Source organism: Amblyomma mixtum, chromosome 4, assembly GCF_055824585.1.
Source record: "Amblyomma mixtum isolate Tamu chromosome 4, ASM5582458v1, whole genome shotgun sequence".
NCBI lineage: Eukaryota > Metazoa > Arthropoda > Arachnida > Ixodida > Ixodidae > Amblyomma > Amblyomma mixtum.
Window position 1 is genome coordinate 25480654 of NC_143015.1, and position 15090 is coordinate 25495743.

Here is a 15090-nt window from a genome sequence, read left to right on the forward strand (position 1 = left end):
TTCCCTCTTAATGCTAACTCGTTAATAGCCTTTCGCTTCACCAGTTTCCTCCGTTCCCTCTTCAAATCTAAGCTAACACGAGACCTTACCATTCTGTGGTCGCTACAACGGACCTTACCGAGGACCTCCACATCCTCTACGATGCCAGGGTGTGCGCACAATATGAAATCTATTTCATTTTTAGTCTCACCATTGGGGCTCTTCCAAGTCCACTTCCTGTTTGCTCGTTTGCGGAAGAAGGTATTCATAATCCGTAAATTATTTCTATCTGCGAACTCTACTAATAACTCTCCCCTACTGTTCCTAGAACCTATGCCATAGTCACCTACCGCCTTGTCTCCAGCCTGCTTTTTACCTATTTTTGCATTAAAGTCGCCCATCAGTACAGTGTACTGTGATTTTACTTTGGTCATTGCCGATTCCACATCCTCATAGAAGCTTTCAACTATCTGGTCATCATGGCTTGATGTAGGCGCGTAGGCCTGCACCACCTTCAGCTTGTACCTCTTATTAAGCCTAATTACGATAGCTGCCACTCTCTCGTTAATACTGTAAAACTCCTCGATGTTGCCAGCTATATCCTGATTAATGAGGAATCCCACACCTAGTTCTCGCCTATCTACTAATCCACGATAGCAAAGTACATGCCCGCCCTTTAATACTGTACACGCCTCATCTGTCCTCCTAACCTCACTAAGCCCTATGACATCCCATTTAATACCGGCTAATTCCTCCAATAGCACTGCTAAGCTAGCCTCACTTGATAAGGTTCTTGCGTTAAACGTTGCCAGGTTCAGTTTCCAATGGCGGCCTGTCCGCCATTGGAAACGCCATTGGTTTGGCCTGTCCGCCATTGGTTTGGCGGTATTTTTCTCTAATTCAAGTATGCACCAACCAGCCCAAAATGATGACTTAATTTCACCTATAAATTCGTGGTATTTTTCGGGAATAAAGCCAGTTGATGTCTAGCGCCTTTGTTGTCTTCTTCTACCTTGTCGTCCCTGTTTTTTAGCACTACCACTATGTCCTCTCAATCCAAACACCAACTAGCCCAGCTTTCTGTCTTAAACCACTCGATTGCCACTTTATCCGCCAAATTCTAAAGCTTCTGTGATTAAACGGCAGGAAAGAGGAAAAATGGTTGTTCCGGCATTTTCGGCTGGCGTGTTTGGCATTGTTTACACAGCCGGCGTTGGTGCAGTGTTCACTACAGCTATTTGACAAGTTCATCTAATGTTGCCACGTGTGGGTACTCAGAACTGAAATGCGTCTGAAAGCTAACGAAATCGTTTTTAGCCGAAATAGGGCATTCTAGGCAACAAAATAGACAATTGAGGCATATGTAGGCACTAACACTCGTAGTAGGCATTTATAGGCACTGTAAAACAGTATGAAAGGTATTGTGAACACCTTTCGCGCTCATATATAAAAAGAATGTGGCTGCGATGCGTTGAAAAAAATAGAAATTCGCCTAAAATCCCGCCGCTAGTTATAAGCTGCAGTCATCAAGACTTAAGGCTGCGATTTGGGCAAGTTCGTACTGATTCCCTGTTTAACAGCGCGGGAAGACAGGATAGACGAACACGCACACGAGCGCTGATTCTCAACTGATTTTTTATCAGTTGAGAGTTAACGCTTCTGTTGCATGTTCTTTATTTCGCCTATTTCGCTTTTGTGCGTGTCTTTGTACTCTGTCTTCTCGCGATTTTAACAATTAATCAAGACTTTACTAAGACTTTACCAAGACTTTCTTTTTTCCCCCACCAATGTGAGTCATGTTGAATGTACTACTCCCCCCCCCCCTTATGTAATACCCCCCTCAGGGGCCTTTAAGGGTCAAATAAATGATGATGATGATGATGAACAATCCCGAGGACACGATGGTAAAAATACTTGATCCAAGGAAGAAACCGTCGAGTGCATAGGAGAGACGCTGCTTAACGAAACAAGGGTTGAAAAGTAGCGCAAGTACAAAGGAGGTATAAGGCAAAATATCACCCAAAAAGTAGCGGCCCCTTAAGTTCATCATGTACATTGCCTGTGAAAAATGCGGAAGGTGCCAACTGCACATACCGTGGTTCGAACCCGACCGCGGCGGCCGCGTTTCGATGGAGGCGAAACGCAAGAGGCGCCCGTGTGCTGTGCGATGTCAGTGCACGTTAAAGATCCCCAGGTGGTCGAAATTATTCCGGAAACTTCCACTACGGCACCTCTTTCTTTCTTCTTTCACTCCTATCTTCCTCCCTTCCCTTACGGCGCGGTTCAGGTGTCCGCCGAGATATGTGAGACAGATACTGCTCGATTTTATTTCCTCAAAAACCAATTTACCAATTTTATTTTTACCAACAGCACCTATACTCCGTCTCACAAGCTGCTTGCAGCACTACGAAAGGTACAGCTCTCTCGTCCAATCAGGATGGCGCGAACTACATTAGTGTGTTCCTACGCGCCTGTGGTTCGATCCACCTGATGTCCAGGTGGCTTCTTTCTACCTATAGCAGGTGGCGCTTGATGTCTTTTTATTCTTTTTTTGGTTTGTTTTTGGACAGGCGGACGCCCGTTCCAAAGGGACTAGCCCCACTTTTTTTTTGTCGCAACCTGTTCTCATCAGTTCCTCTGTTGTCGCGTCGCAGTAAATTTCAGTAATCGTGTCATGTGCATATAAATTTATTTACTCCAGCGTGCCGAGGCAGCCGAGTGTCGATGGTGGCGAAATGCAAAACAAGCCCATGTGCTGCGCGAGAGGACAGCACGTTAAACGGCCCGCGTTCAACAACACTCGGCCCGCGTTCAACGTCTCCGTTGTCCACTTGTAAAGCGTTCGCTCGCTCACCTGCGTGAGTTTTGCCGTCCTCTTGATGAGCGCATTTGTACTCCAACTGCCCTCGCACTCGACGCGAAGCGCTTCAAGAACATTTAAAGCCACCTGCTTCGCCTGCTTGGGGAAACAGCGCACTGTCGGTGTAGAGCACACAGGAGACACAACAGACTCGACCGACGCCATGTTGGAAAGTGGCGACGCATCACTACCTCGCAGCAGGCCTCCGCAGAGCTGTGTCCGTACGGGCTTTGTCTGGTAATTTCACCAGTTATTGAAACACTCCCTACCATTTAAATATACCTGTCCAAATCATGTTTTTAGTTGCAATGCTTATTGTTTTGATTAATAGTCATACACTCCTCAAATATTCGAGGGACTATCTTCTGCGTTTCTGCAGCCCTGATTGGACGAGAGAGCTCTACCTTCCGTAGTGCTGCAAACATCTTGTGAGACGAAGTATAAAACTAAGTGAAAAAAACAACAGAATGTAAATTTTCGGGGTTATAGATGCTAGTAATCTGAGAAATTAATAAATAGTTATTTTCGAACGATGATTATCAATTAGGGTTAATTTAGTTATTTAATAGTTTGTTAATTAATAGTTATTTGAGTGATAGACACCCATAGGCTGCAGTCAGATTGCTGCTCAACATGCACAGATATACTCGTATATCATGGTGTCATATATCATGGTCTCGTATATCATAATTGTATATCAGGCTCTTTATTATTCAATATATACATAAACGATAGAGTTCAAATAGACCCAGAAGTAGATTTTGTTATTTGCGCAGATGACAATAGTCTTTTATTTTCAAGGAATGGTGTTAGCAGCTTACTCCAGAGGACCAATGAACTGCTGGATAAGCCTTATTCCTGGTTTCGCAGTAATACATTTCCAATCAACACGAAGGAGACTAACGATGTGTTTTTTTGGTGCAGGCTTCCGACTATGCGAGCTTACTCTTAGGTGGTAATCGAATTGAAATAATCAGCGCAGTTAAGACGTCGGGAATTCTTTTCAATGAGCAGATGCGTCGGTATAACAGTATAGATTTGTTACGAATTAAATTAACTCGAGCTGTCAGAATAATCAGGAAATGCCAATGGATGCTTTCTGCCAAAGTAAAACTTATTATGTATCATGCTCTATTCAAATCGCATGCCAGATATTGCCGCTTGGTGTGGGGTAACACTACATGAACAAATATTCAGAAACTAAAAATAGGCTCTCAGAGCTATAGCTAATGTAGATTACTTCTACAAAAATTGGCTGAAGCCTTAGCTTGGTTAAGCCTGGCTGATTGCGAAAGCAATAACACCTGGCTGCGCTTGGTTCTGCTGGTAGTTGGACATGGTTTCCCGTATAGTGCAACTCTGGTCACGACTTGGTTCTTCTAATATGGTTATCCGTATGGATTCACTCTGGACACAACATGGGTCTACTGTAAATGTGCTTGATTTATTCCGATGAACACGCTTTGGTGATCCGTAAAGAAATGGCTTTTGGTCTGTACATCGGTGATGACATCGGCGTGCTCCCCCTTCTGCAGCATACGCACGTTGCTTCGCCAACCGTTGTTCCCTTTCTTCGTCTGTTTCTTCGGCACGGCGCCGTCGCTTGGCCGCGGCACACCGTTCCAGCCTCGCCTTGTACGCATCCTCCGACATGGCACAGCACTGCGAGGAGCACAGCCGCAGCCCCGTTTTATCCCAGTCTAGCTAGCGCCCTCACTCGGCAACTGGGCCGGAGTGAAGGATGAGCCTCCATCGATGAGACGAGTTGGGCCCCCAGCTCTCCTCTTGTCGTGACGTCACGCGGTCACGTGGTAGCGCGCCGCATGCGGCGCCGGAGCGAAGGATGAACCTCCATCGATGAGACGATTTGGGCCCCCAGCTCTCCTCTTGTCGTGACGTCATGCGGTCACGTGGTAGCGCGCCGCATGCGGCGCCGGAGCGAAGGATGAACCTCCATCGATGAGACGATTTGGGCCCCCAGCTCTCCTCTTGTCGTGACGTCATGCGGTCACGTGGTAGCGCGCTGCATGCGGCGCCGGAGCGAAGGATGAACCTCCATCGATGAGACGAGTTGGGCCCCCAGCTCTCCTCTCGTCGTGACGTCACGCGGTCACGTGGTAGCGCGCCGCAGCTCCGCCGGAGCGAAGGATGAACCCCCATCGATGGCAGAAAAGTGCTAGCTGTATTGCTTTCGCAATAAAAACATTATTTTCCAGGCACAGGACTATGCCAATATATAAGTGCTCTTCTAGACGGGTTTCAGGTTTTAAAGCGAAAGCTTTACTAGCCTAGCGGCGCCGATTTCACATTGTCTGCATTAATGACCTTGAACGAAGGAGCGGAGCTTCATAAGCAAACACGTGACGTACCACGTGACTCGCAGCAGCTGCAGCCGCGCGCTCCGCCGTCGCCGCGGCCTCTGCGCGCAGCGTATCCAGTGTCTCGCTATCGACGAAGCAAGATAGCCGGAACCGACATCTTCGAGAGTGAGTACCCGCAGACGTCGGGCCTAGTCTTTAGGGCAGATGTCGGGTTGAGGGATTTAGAAATCGATGGGAAGCGTAAACGCGCTAAACGGGCAGCAGGAACCGATGAAGAGAGGAAGCTTCGAAAGCAAAGGAAAGGCGCCTAACTGGCCCGCTGGAACAGTGGACACCTCAGTCGCGCTTTAAGCTACGTGGCGATAGGGACAGATGTGCGCTGCATGCTTTGGCATTGACAACGTTGTGCCAGAAACGCGGCACTGAAGTTATAGGCCGTCGACATTCATTGTTTTCATTCGCGTTGGCGTTGGCAATGTTCTAGACTCCGATGATTTTGAGGAAAGGAAAGATGCATTACTGGCTACCTTTACGCCTCAACCGCGCTTTGAGGCACGTGGCGGTGGAGAGAGAGAAAAACAGCCAGCCTAGGTACAGGTCTGTATGTCTGTATGTCAAGCCAGGCCTAACCACAGCTAAACCGAGGCTTAACCTGGTAATACGAAAGCTTTCACCTGCATAACCAGGGTTAGCTGAGCTAAGCCGTAGCCATTTTTTATATTTATTAATCAGAGCTTCACGATCAGGCAAATCACTTAATAAAGAAGAGTTGAAATCTGGGTTAGTTGGTACATTATACTTAAGAAAAACCAGCCAAAAAGACGGGGACAAAGGAGAGACGAGGCACACACAACGACTGGAAGGTCATCAATTGCCCTAGGTACTGACGTTCCTTCCAGATAGGTAACAGAGCCTCTGTGCACTTTTGACTGTTCCTTTCTTGGCAATTCTCGCCGAAGCTGATTCCAGTACACCTCAGTAGCTTGGTCTGCGATGCGACGGTGTTCTTGAAGGCATCGAACCCCAAGGTGTTCGCTACGTCCGGTGAGGCACAAAACTCGAAGCCAGTCATGTAGGAGTCTCACCTGTCTCCAGCACTCGGATTTCCAAATTTTGGCTATCCGCTTCCAATGCTTCCAATGGCTATCCGCTTCCACACAACGCTTCCAGTCGTTGTGTGTGCCTCGTCTCTCCTTTGTCCCCGTCTTTTTGGCTGGTTTTTCACTTAATAAATATGACCCACCTACACGTCAACCCAGTGCCCCGGATAACAAGACACCCTGAATACAGGCACGTACCACGTCCGAAAACTAATTACGGTCTGCAGTCTCTAAGATATGCCCTACCTTCACTACTGAATAAGTTTGGGTTTACAAATGATTCCATTTGCTCCTTAACGGTCAACTACACCCGAAATCTGTTCCTTTAGTGTGTTGTTTATGCCTGCCTGCGCAGTGTACTGAGTAAAATGTTTTGTTCATTATCCCTTATCGGATGCTGATATCTTACAATTCGTTTTAAATAGTTCATTTGTAAATAGGCCTCGAGTGTGTGCATTGCAAGGAGCCAAGAGCGCTGATCGTTGTATTTTTTGAGCAATTTCTGCTTTTTCATTTCCTTTGGGTTACCAATACTTCTTTCCACCCAACAGGTACCGAAGCAACGTAGAGGTTGGGAGCTTCGTCAAGTCGCAATTGCGGCTTGACGAAGCTCCCAACCCCTACGTTTCTTCGGTACGGCTTTTTTCCCTCTTCTGCTCAGCCGTGTATTTGACTGAAAAATAAACTTGGAACCTTTAAGTTTAGTTGTGTGATCGCTCAAATAGAAAACTGCACATAAATTGGTTAGTTTTTTTAAGTATTGATCACTTGTGGCCTTGCTTTGTTTACTGAATATTGTACTTTTATCTTGATTTCTCGATACGCAGGCTGCTAAGATGGTGCCCTACGTGCATGGAATGGCACATGGGTTAAAGAAGGTAGGGAGCCGCTATGGCGTCCAGGTGGTTTTTTCCGGGCCAAGTAAGTTGACCAGTTTATGCTCTGGGATACGGAACAGGCAAGAAGATGTTGGCGATAAGCGAAAGAGGCGTGGGTGCACCGTTAGGCACCGCGCCCCGTTTGTACCCTGCAGCTTGGGTGTAGTGTACAAACTACCGTTGTCTTGCGGAGCTGTCTATGTAGGGAAAACGGGGCGATGCCTCAACGTTAAGCTGGATGAACGCCCTAATTCCCTAAAAGATCATTATGGGATTCTTCCTGAGCATTGCCGGGAATGTAGCAAAAAAGAGAACAGAAGGGGAAAATTTGCAAACCGATTTTTTCTAGCACCGTCGTACTTTTCAGACATCGTGATCAGCGCGTACGCGAGATAATGGAGGCATACCATATTAGGAAATGTCAGAATCTTTGAATCAGTGAGCCCTCTGTTAACTTGGCAGGCTGTGAAATCGATTTCTTTGTATTGACCTCCTTTTTTGATAACGGTTTTTTAACTGATCCTTCCACAGCGATGAGTGGCGCTTGATGCTTCAATTCATTTTTTCCCTCTGACTTGGTCTTTCGAGGAGGGACTGCGTGTGGTTGTTTTTGTTTGTATGTTTTTAAAGTGACTACCTTATATTGCCCGTGTCAGCAATAAACTTCAGTTGCGAGTTAGCGCTTGTCTGCGTCGTTTCCTTTCCGTCCCTGGTGTTCCTTCTGCGCTATTTTTACATCATGAACGTTGTCCAACTTGCCCAACTTTCGGCTTTGCTTAATGCTAAGATCCTTTCCTTGGATTTGCAGTATCAATAAATAAATAAATAATAACGCCGCACCTGTGATCCGAATCCACGAGCTTCGCACGTCGTGTGCAGTGCTCTATGAAATGAGCTAAAGCGACCGCTGTTTCTCCCTTTTCCCTTTCAAGTCATCATCATTATCCGATTAATCCTCTACGTCTCCAACTGCAATCACCTTCCCCCGCAAGTTTCCAGGCTCATCTCCCTAAATGACCCATATACCGCCCCTGCTTCGTTTGCCTTCTGTTGGAATTCTCTGCGTCACCATCAGATATCATCGCATATCCTCCCTTCGTATTACATGTCAAGCCTATGTCCAGTCCTTCCTTCTGATTTCGCCTAGAATGTGATTAATTCGCGTTTGTGCCTCGACTCACTTCTGTCTCTGAACGGTGTACCTATCGTTTTTCTTTCCGTAGCTGAAGTTATATTCATGTTGTAAGTACTAGCACACAGGCCAAGTTATACAAAACTCCATATATGGGAGATAAACGATTCCTATGCTTAGTCACACACATCCTCAAGCGCTCTGGAAAAGAGTTTGCATTCCAATAACCCTTAGACGCCAACTGCCAAGCATAGCATCTGCACTGCACTCTAAAAAAATAACACTAATTCCACACAGCCTCGCAGCAAACTCTTGGTGCATATGGCATATCCATGTAATGTTCAAAAATGGTGACGTAATATTCTGATATACTTGATACGGGCGCCAACATGTGGCCACAGGCTCAAGGAGGCATGTGCTTGCGTCATGCGCAGAACAGCGAAAATAATATAAACAGGCAACACCCTATATTTTCTGCCGCTGTCTACTGTTCGAGTCTCTGTCCTGAGAATGATAATCTTTTTAAAGTAGCCTTTGTGGGAGACAAAAAACAACTGGCAAAAGATTCATCAAGCTTTGTCGCAGAGCGCAGAGTTTTAATCAAGACAGAAAAATAACTGGAGAGGACGCTTATTCCCGTCTAAAGGGTTTGACGCAATAGTGTTAATGCCCATATATTCGCAATTGATCGCCGCGATGGCTCAGTGGTTATGGCACTGGGCTGCTGACCCGAAAGACACGGCGCGATCCCGGGCGTGGCGGTCGAATTTCATTGGAGGCGAAATTCTAGAGGCCCGTGTGCTGTGCGGTGTCAGTGCACGTTAAAGAACCCCAGGTGGTCGAAATTTGCGGAGCCCACCACTACAGCGTCTCTCATAGCCTGAGTCGCTTTGGGACGTTAAATCCTAATAAACCAAAGTAAACTCTTCTTTGGTTTTGCCAAAAATTAATCAGCTCTGGCTATAAAAGCATCAATGCATAAATAAAACCTGCACGGATAAGACCCCCAAACCATAATAAAAGCGTCAAGGTAAAAATATTATTCGAATATTGCTTCAATTGCTCCTTTTTTTTCTTTTCTGCGCCACCCAATTAAAACAATGTTCCTGAAGTGGCCGGTGCACAATGTCAAAAAGGCTTTTTACATTATTTTCTAATAAGTATAACAGTGGTGAATGCCGGGTGTATATCCTCAGCGTGCCTCCCTCTTCCGCACTTACGCTATATAGAAAATGAGCGCTGCTTTTCCTCAGGATAAAGTTTCCGCTGTCTCGTAGTAAAATGTAAAATAGCGCACATACGAAGTCTTATATACGTGTAGCTATACGTCAGTGAGATTTTAAATATTCTTGCTACCAACTTTAAAAAAGCCTGGAGAAACTACTAAATATTACACAAGCTAACTGGCCTGGTCGTCCCGGTTAGCTCAGTTTCAGAGCGGTTGCCCTGGTGAGGCCCAGTTTCTGGGTTTGAACCTTAGACCAAGGCGAAATTTCCTTTCCCTGCGATGATTCTGTGCCAAACATATAGCTTTCATTTGTAGCCATATTGTTGCTCTTGGGTAAGTGCTAATGACTTATTGCTTCCTTGTTATAAATGTTATATATGGCGCAAATTCTTCCGATTTCAGAGGCGTGACATCTAAGAGAAAGCGTCCATCAGGTTCCCCATCTTGTTAATCCTCACCTGTTGCTGCATCCCACATTTTTAAGAGAGTAATACCGGCAGATTGATGGTAGGTCACCTTCACCCTCTTCTCCGTCAAACTTTCAAGCGAATAGAAGTTGTGATAAAGTTCAGTGTAAGCAAGGTAAGAGCAAACTAAAGTCATTATACAGCGCACTTCATTCGCGAAAATTTTGAAACGAATGCGCTACCAGTGTATTCCAGGCCTACAGCTATAACCGGAGGGATCGCTTTAAATTATCTGCCAGTGCCTGCAGCTACACTGATATATTAGTGGCATCGGTACTCGTTCACTGCCACTTCTCTATGACGGGCATTCTTGCGCAAAAAACCCTTCACAGTGACTCAGCAGTCATGCTATTCCGTTGCTAAGCTCTTAACTGCGCACTGAGTTTCTGCCTGTTGAGTTGGCGATTTGATGACGGGCAGCGCGTGAATGCAGGTGCTCAAACAGAGCGGAGGGAAAAGCCCCATCTGTTCGTGAGCATAAAAAAAAATTCGAAGGATTTATGCACGTTCCACGGCGTAGACTTCAGAGGCTAAAGCGTACTTATTTTTATATTTGCGCATTACACCAAAATTTGAGAAATGAATAATAAAGTAGAATGAAAAAGCGCAGTAAACGTTTTTGGACAGTTCACTACAAATACTATACATATCCTATTATCTCACAGTGGACATCTTCCGTGGGTATGGCAGACATTCAAAGTATATACTATTTGTTTCCTCAAGACAAGCATATCCCAAAAAAATAGGTTCTGCGACTATAAGCAGTTCCCATTTCTTTAACAAATTAGAGTCCCACGAAAAGTTGGATGGTCTTGCACTTCGCACAAAAATTGAGCTACGACTCGAGCTTCTTTTTATGTACGAAGCTAACAGTTCGAATACGCACAAAGCGGAAAGTAAACATGGAAGTCAGTACTAGCTTATGTTACTGCAAAAGCACCGGTACAGATCCAGATCTGGAAGTTTTCCGAAGCAACGAACGACTTGCACATATAGCGCAGAACAAGCTGCACAAAACAGCAACTTCTAAGCGGAACCTATATTTCGAAAAGAAGTTTTATGAAAATATTTATCAGGCGCGGAATTATATTGAGTTGCGCAAGGGCCACACATATAGTGAGCACTAGAATGTGGTAGCGCCCAGGGTGAAGACTACTGGCTAGGCTACCGCAGCCGCAGTTATCCCTTTACAACAGCCAGGAGCAGCTCAGCGTGCCCCATGTTATTGGCATATATCAATCATTCCAGTACGAAAGCACTGCTCCACTGACAAAGCTGAAAAACTTGGGGCATGTGTGAAGCCTCAATATTTGACGGAGCACCTTTGGCTCCGTCAACGAGCGCAACCAGCACCTCCCCTTCCACTCCCGCGGCTATCCTCTATCCACCTATCCGCCGCTATCCACTTTCCCCTCCACTCCCGCGCTATCGGCACGCCGCTGCCGATAACGGCTGACGATATAAGATCTTGCATGCGGTTGCTTTTGAGGCGGTGTTGCCTCAAGTGCTTTAGCAGGTGCTACTCAGTTTAACTACGTTAAAACCCTGCAATTCATTTCGCTTGCCTAGAGACTCCCAGGGGCGCAAAGGGTGACCTGAAGTATAGCACATCCTCTGAAAAAGAGACTGGTAAGTATAGCGCCTTCAATTCACCTTTTTATTTTCGCTGGTGGCACTGCAGCCGTCGTTATGCTTGAGATGATTGTTGATCAAGCGTCCTGGGCTGAGACTTGGAGACTTTCAGAAGAGAACGGAAGTAACCAAAGCCTTCGCGATTATGACAATGAACGAAGATGATATATGTGAGCAGCTCTTCCATCAAACTCGCCAAGAAAGAACATGTCTATCTAATCAAAACAGCCGTAACTCTGTGCGCTCGCCTCCCCTCCCATTCCTACAAAAGCTTTTCCCGCCTGAAAAATAAAACAGTTAAAACCAAGCTCTCGCTGGGTTCGTCGTCTCTGTGCCCCAGGTCGTTCTGTCAAAGTTAGCGCTATCCATTGCAAAAAAAAAAAGACTATCCCGCTCCCACACAATCTTCGTGTTCAGCAGTGGATCTGGTGCCGAAAGTAGCGCCACAGAGTGGAGGCTCGCGGAAACTGTCCAGAGGGGTAGAGCGAGGGAGGAAAAGAGCGGAAATAATTGTAGAACGACATATTAAACGTTGAAACGACCCTGCGCACTGGCCACCAGGGCGAGCAAGCTGTTAAAGGGAATATCATACTGGTTTCCTTTTGCAGCTATCGCCAAATCTATCCAGTTGCTGAGAGTGTTAGGGCGTGCAACATGTTCATAAAACCTCGGAAGTGTTCTAAGTTCACAAGGAAAGGCAAGATCGAGCGTCTTTTGTGCAACGTCGGCGAAGTTTTACGGTGTCTAGTTTGTCGAAGGCGAAAAACGAAAGCTGAAGAACAATTGAAACTTGGCTCACACATATTCATGAAACCTTCTCGTTAGAACTGAACAATGCCGCACGCTTTCTACAGCCTGTGTTGCCTAACAGCCGACGATTCTCCAAAAAGCGCTAAATAATTACAGAAAGCAGTAAACGATTGGCATAGGCTCAGTTCTTGTTAGAGTGGAAATGTCAGAGAAGTGCCTCAGCCTGTTCTCGTTAGTTCTGCTTAAATGACCCTGAACATCCGCAGTATCCGACAAAACCCTCAGAGTACATGACTTTCGCTCGGCTAGGAGCTCTGCTCATTTGGACCTTAGTTTTCGAATGCGCAGAGTCCTTCATAGGTAAGCCCTCGATGAACGATCCCACGTTGCATTGTTACGACCGAGCACGAGGTACATACGGAAATGCGGTGCAAGATACTTGACTGTGCGCATTACCGTATGTGTGTGCGGGGGGGGGGGGGGATGTGGGCGTGCGTGCGTGCGTGAATGCCGATAGCTGCACCTGAGAATAACCTTAACCGCCGAAATGTCCTGTTTCTGTGTGTACTTCTTTTCGTGAGGCTCTCTTAACACCATGTGCTACCAAAAAAAACGAAGGAAATGCAAACAAGAAACGAAGACACAAGCGTTGATCTGAACTTTTAAGTTATGAGGCCACTATTCCGGAAAAAAATTTAATATTTGATGTAAAGAGAAAATTGCCTGTCTTAAGAAGGACCTTGTTTTATCCTGTTCAAGATGTTGAAAGAGGTTAAAGGAATTGTTCTCATTTTTAAAATGTGCTAAGTATACATCGTATGCAAGCAGTCACAACCGTAATTTAGTTCACTGCGAGTCAAATTAGCTTTGCTGTTATACGCTGAAAGACAGGAGCTGGGCTGTGAACCACGATAATTGTGATAGCCTCAATTGTCATCGTAATAGCTTAAATACCGTAAGCAAACGTTTTTGTATGCGCATCTTTTGAGAAAGAGGGCAGCAGTGCATGAGTGAAGTTAGGAATGCTCACGTAAGAAGGAATGGCGAAAAAGTGTTTCGAGAAAAACGAGTAACAATACTGGGAAACCCACCTGGTGGCTCAGTGGTTAAGGCGCTCGTCTACCGAGCCGTAGGACCCGGGTTCGAACCCGACCGCGGCGGCCGCGTTTCGATGGATGATGATGATGAAAAACATTTAATATTATTTACAGAGAGGTTGACAGGGAAGCAGCCTCTAGTGGGCCGCTCCCCTTACAATACTAGGTGGAGTCCCTTATGCAATTACCCCATTGGTCTGGACCGCCACACGAGCTCGCTGAACCAGGGCTTGTTGGGCCGTGAGGTCCAGGCATCCGAGCACGGTCACCTGCCACTCTTCTCGAGTAGGGAATGGGTTAAGGGTGGAGGAGGAGGAGGATTTCGCTGGCATGCCCAGACCATGTGGAAGCTGTCAGCCACCTCCCCACAGAAAGAGCAGAGGCCAGAAAAGGAAGGATTACAATGTTTGAGTACCGCCGGGCTCAGTAGAGTGTTAGTATTGAGTCTAAGAAGTATTGTTTGGCCCGATTTTTCTAGACTTCTTTTTTATTTATATTTAGCACAAGAGATAACACTCCTTCACACGTTAATTCGATATTTATTTATTTATTTATTGTACCCTCAGGGCCAAAGGCATTAGAGAGGGGAGTGGGTTAATTAGGATAAAGAACAATGAATATAATACAGTGAAAACAGGTACTACAAAATAAATTTTCTCCAGATTAAAACAAACAACATTCACAAAGCGTAAATAACATAAAATCAATGTACAGTCTTTGTCAAAAGTTTAGAGCCCAGGGGGTTTGCTTCTAAGCCTTGCAGTGGGACTCCTGTAACATTCGTGGTAGTCCTACCCATTGGAGGAGGCAGGACCAGAAATCTTCTTACCTTCAGCAAATTTGGAGCACTGGAGATGCATTACGAACCACACAGTGTGGCTCAGAAGCAAACCCCCTGGGCTCCAAACTTTTGACAAAGGCTGTACATAACACAGTGGAAACAGATATAACACATGATCAACTTCTTTCAGAATAAACAATGTTAGCTATTGCGTCGTGAAAGGTTTTGTTATCTGCAATGGCTGCAATATGGGGTGGAAGGCAGTTCCATTCCACAGATGTGCGAGGAAGATATGACTGAAAAGAAGATTTGGTGTGGCATGTTGGGATGCCAACCTTGTGGCGGTGATCGATGCGACGTGAAATGTATTCGGGGGTGATATGAAATAGTCGTGAAGCGTAACGTGATGATATAGCTTGTGAAATAGTGTTAGGCGACCAATTTTACGGCGAGATTGTAACGGTGGGAGTGACACGTTAGATTTCATGGCTGTGATGCTTGCCGTACGGTTGTAATTTGAAAGAATGAAGCGAACGGAATTCTTTTGGACTATTTCCAAGGAATATACAAGGTTATCATGTGTAGGGTCCCATATTGATGCTGCGTATTCTAGTTTAGGACGTATAAGTGTTTTATAGAGTATAAGCTTAAGAGATGAGGGAGCGGCTGAGAAATTGCGACGGAAGTGCCCTAACATGGGGTTAGCGTTATTAATAACGTAGTCAATATGAATAGACCATGTTAAATTTTGAGTGATATAAATACCTAGGTACTTTTATGTTTTTACCCAATCAAGAGTGCCGTTAAGATAATATGAAGGAAGAGCGTTAGGTGCACGGGAAACACGCATAGCTTTCCATTTATT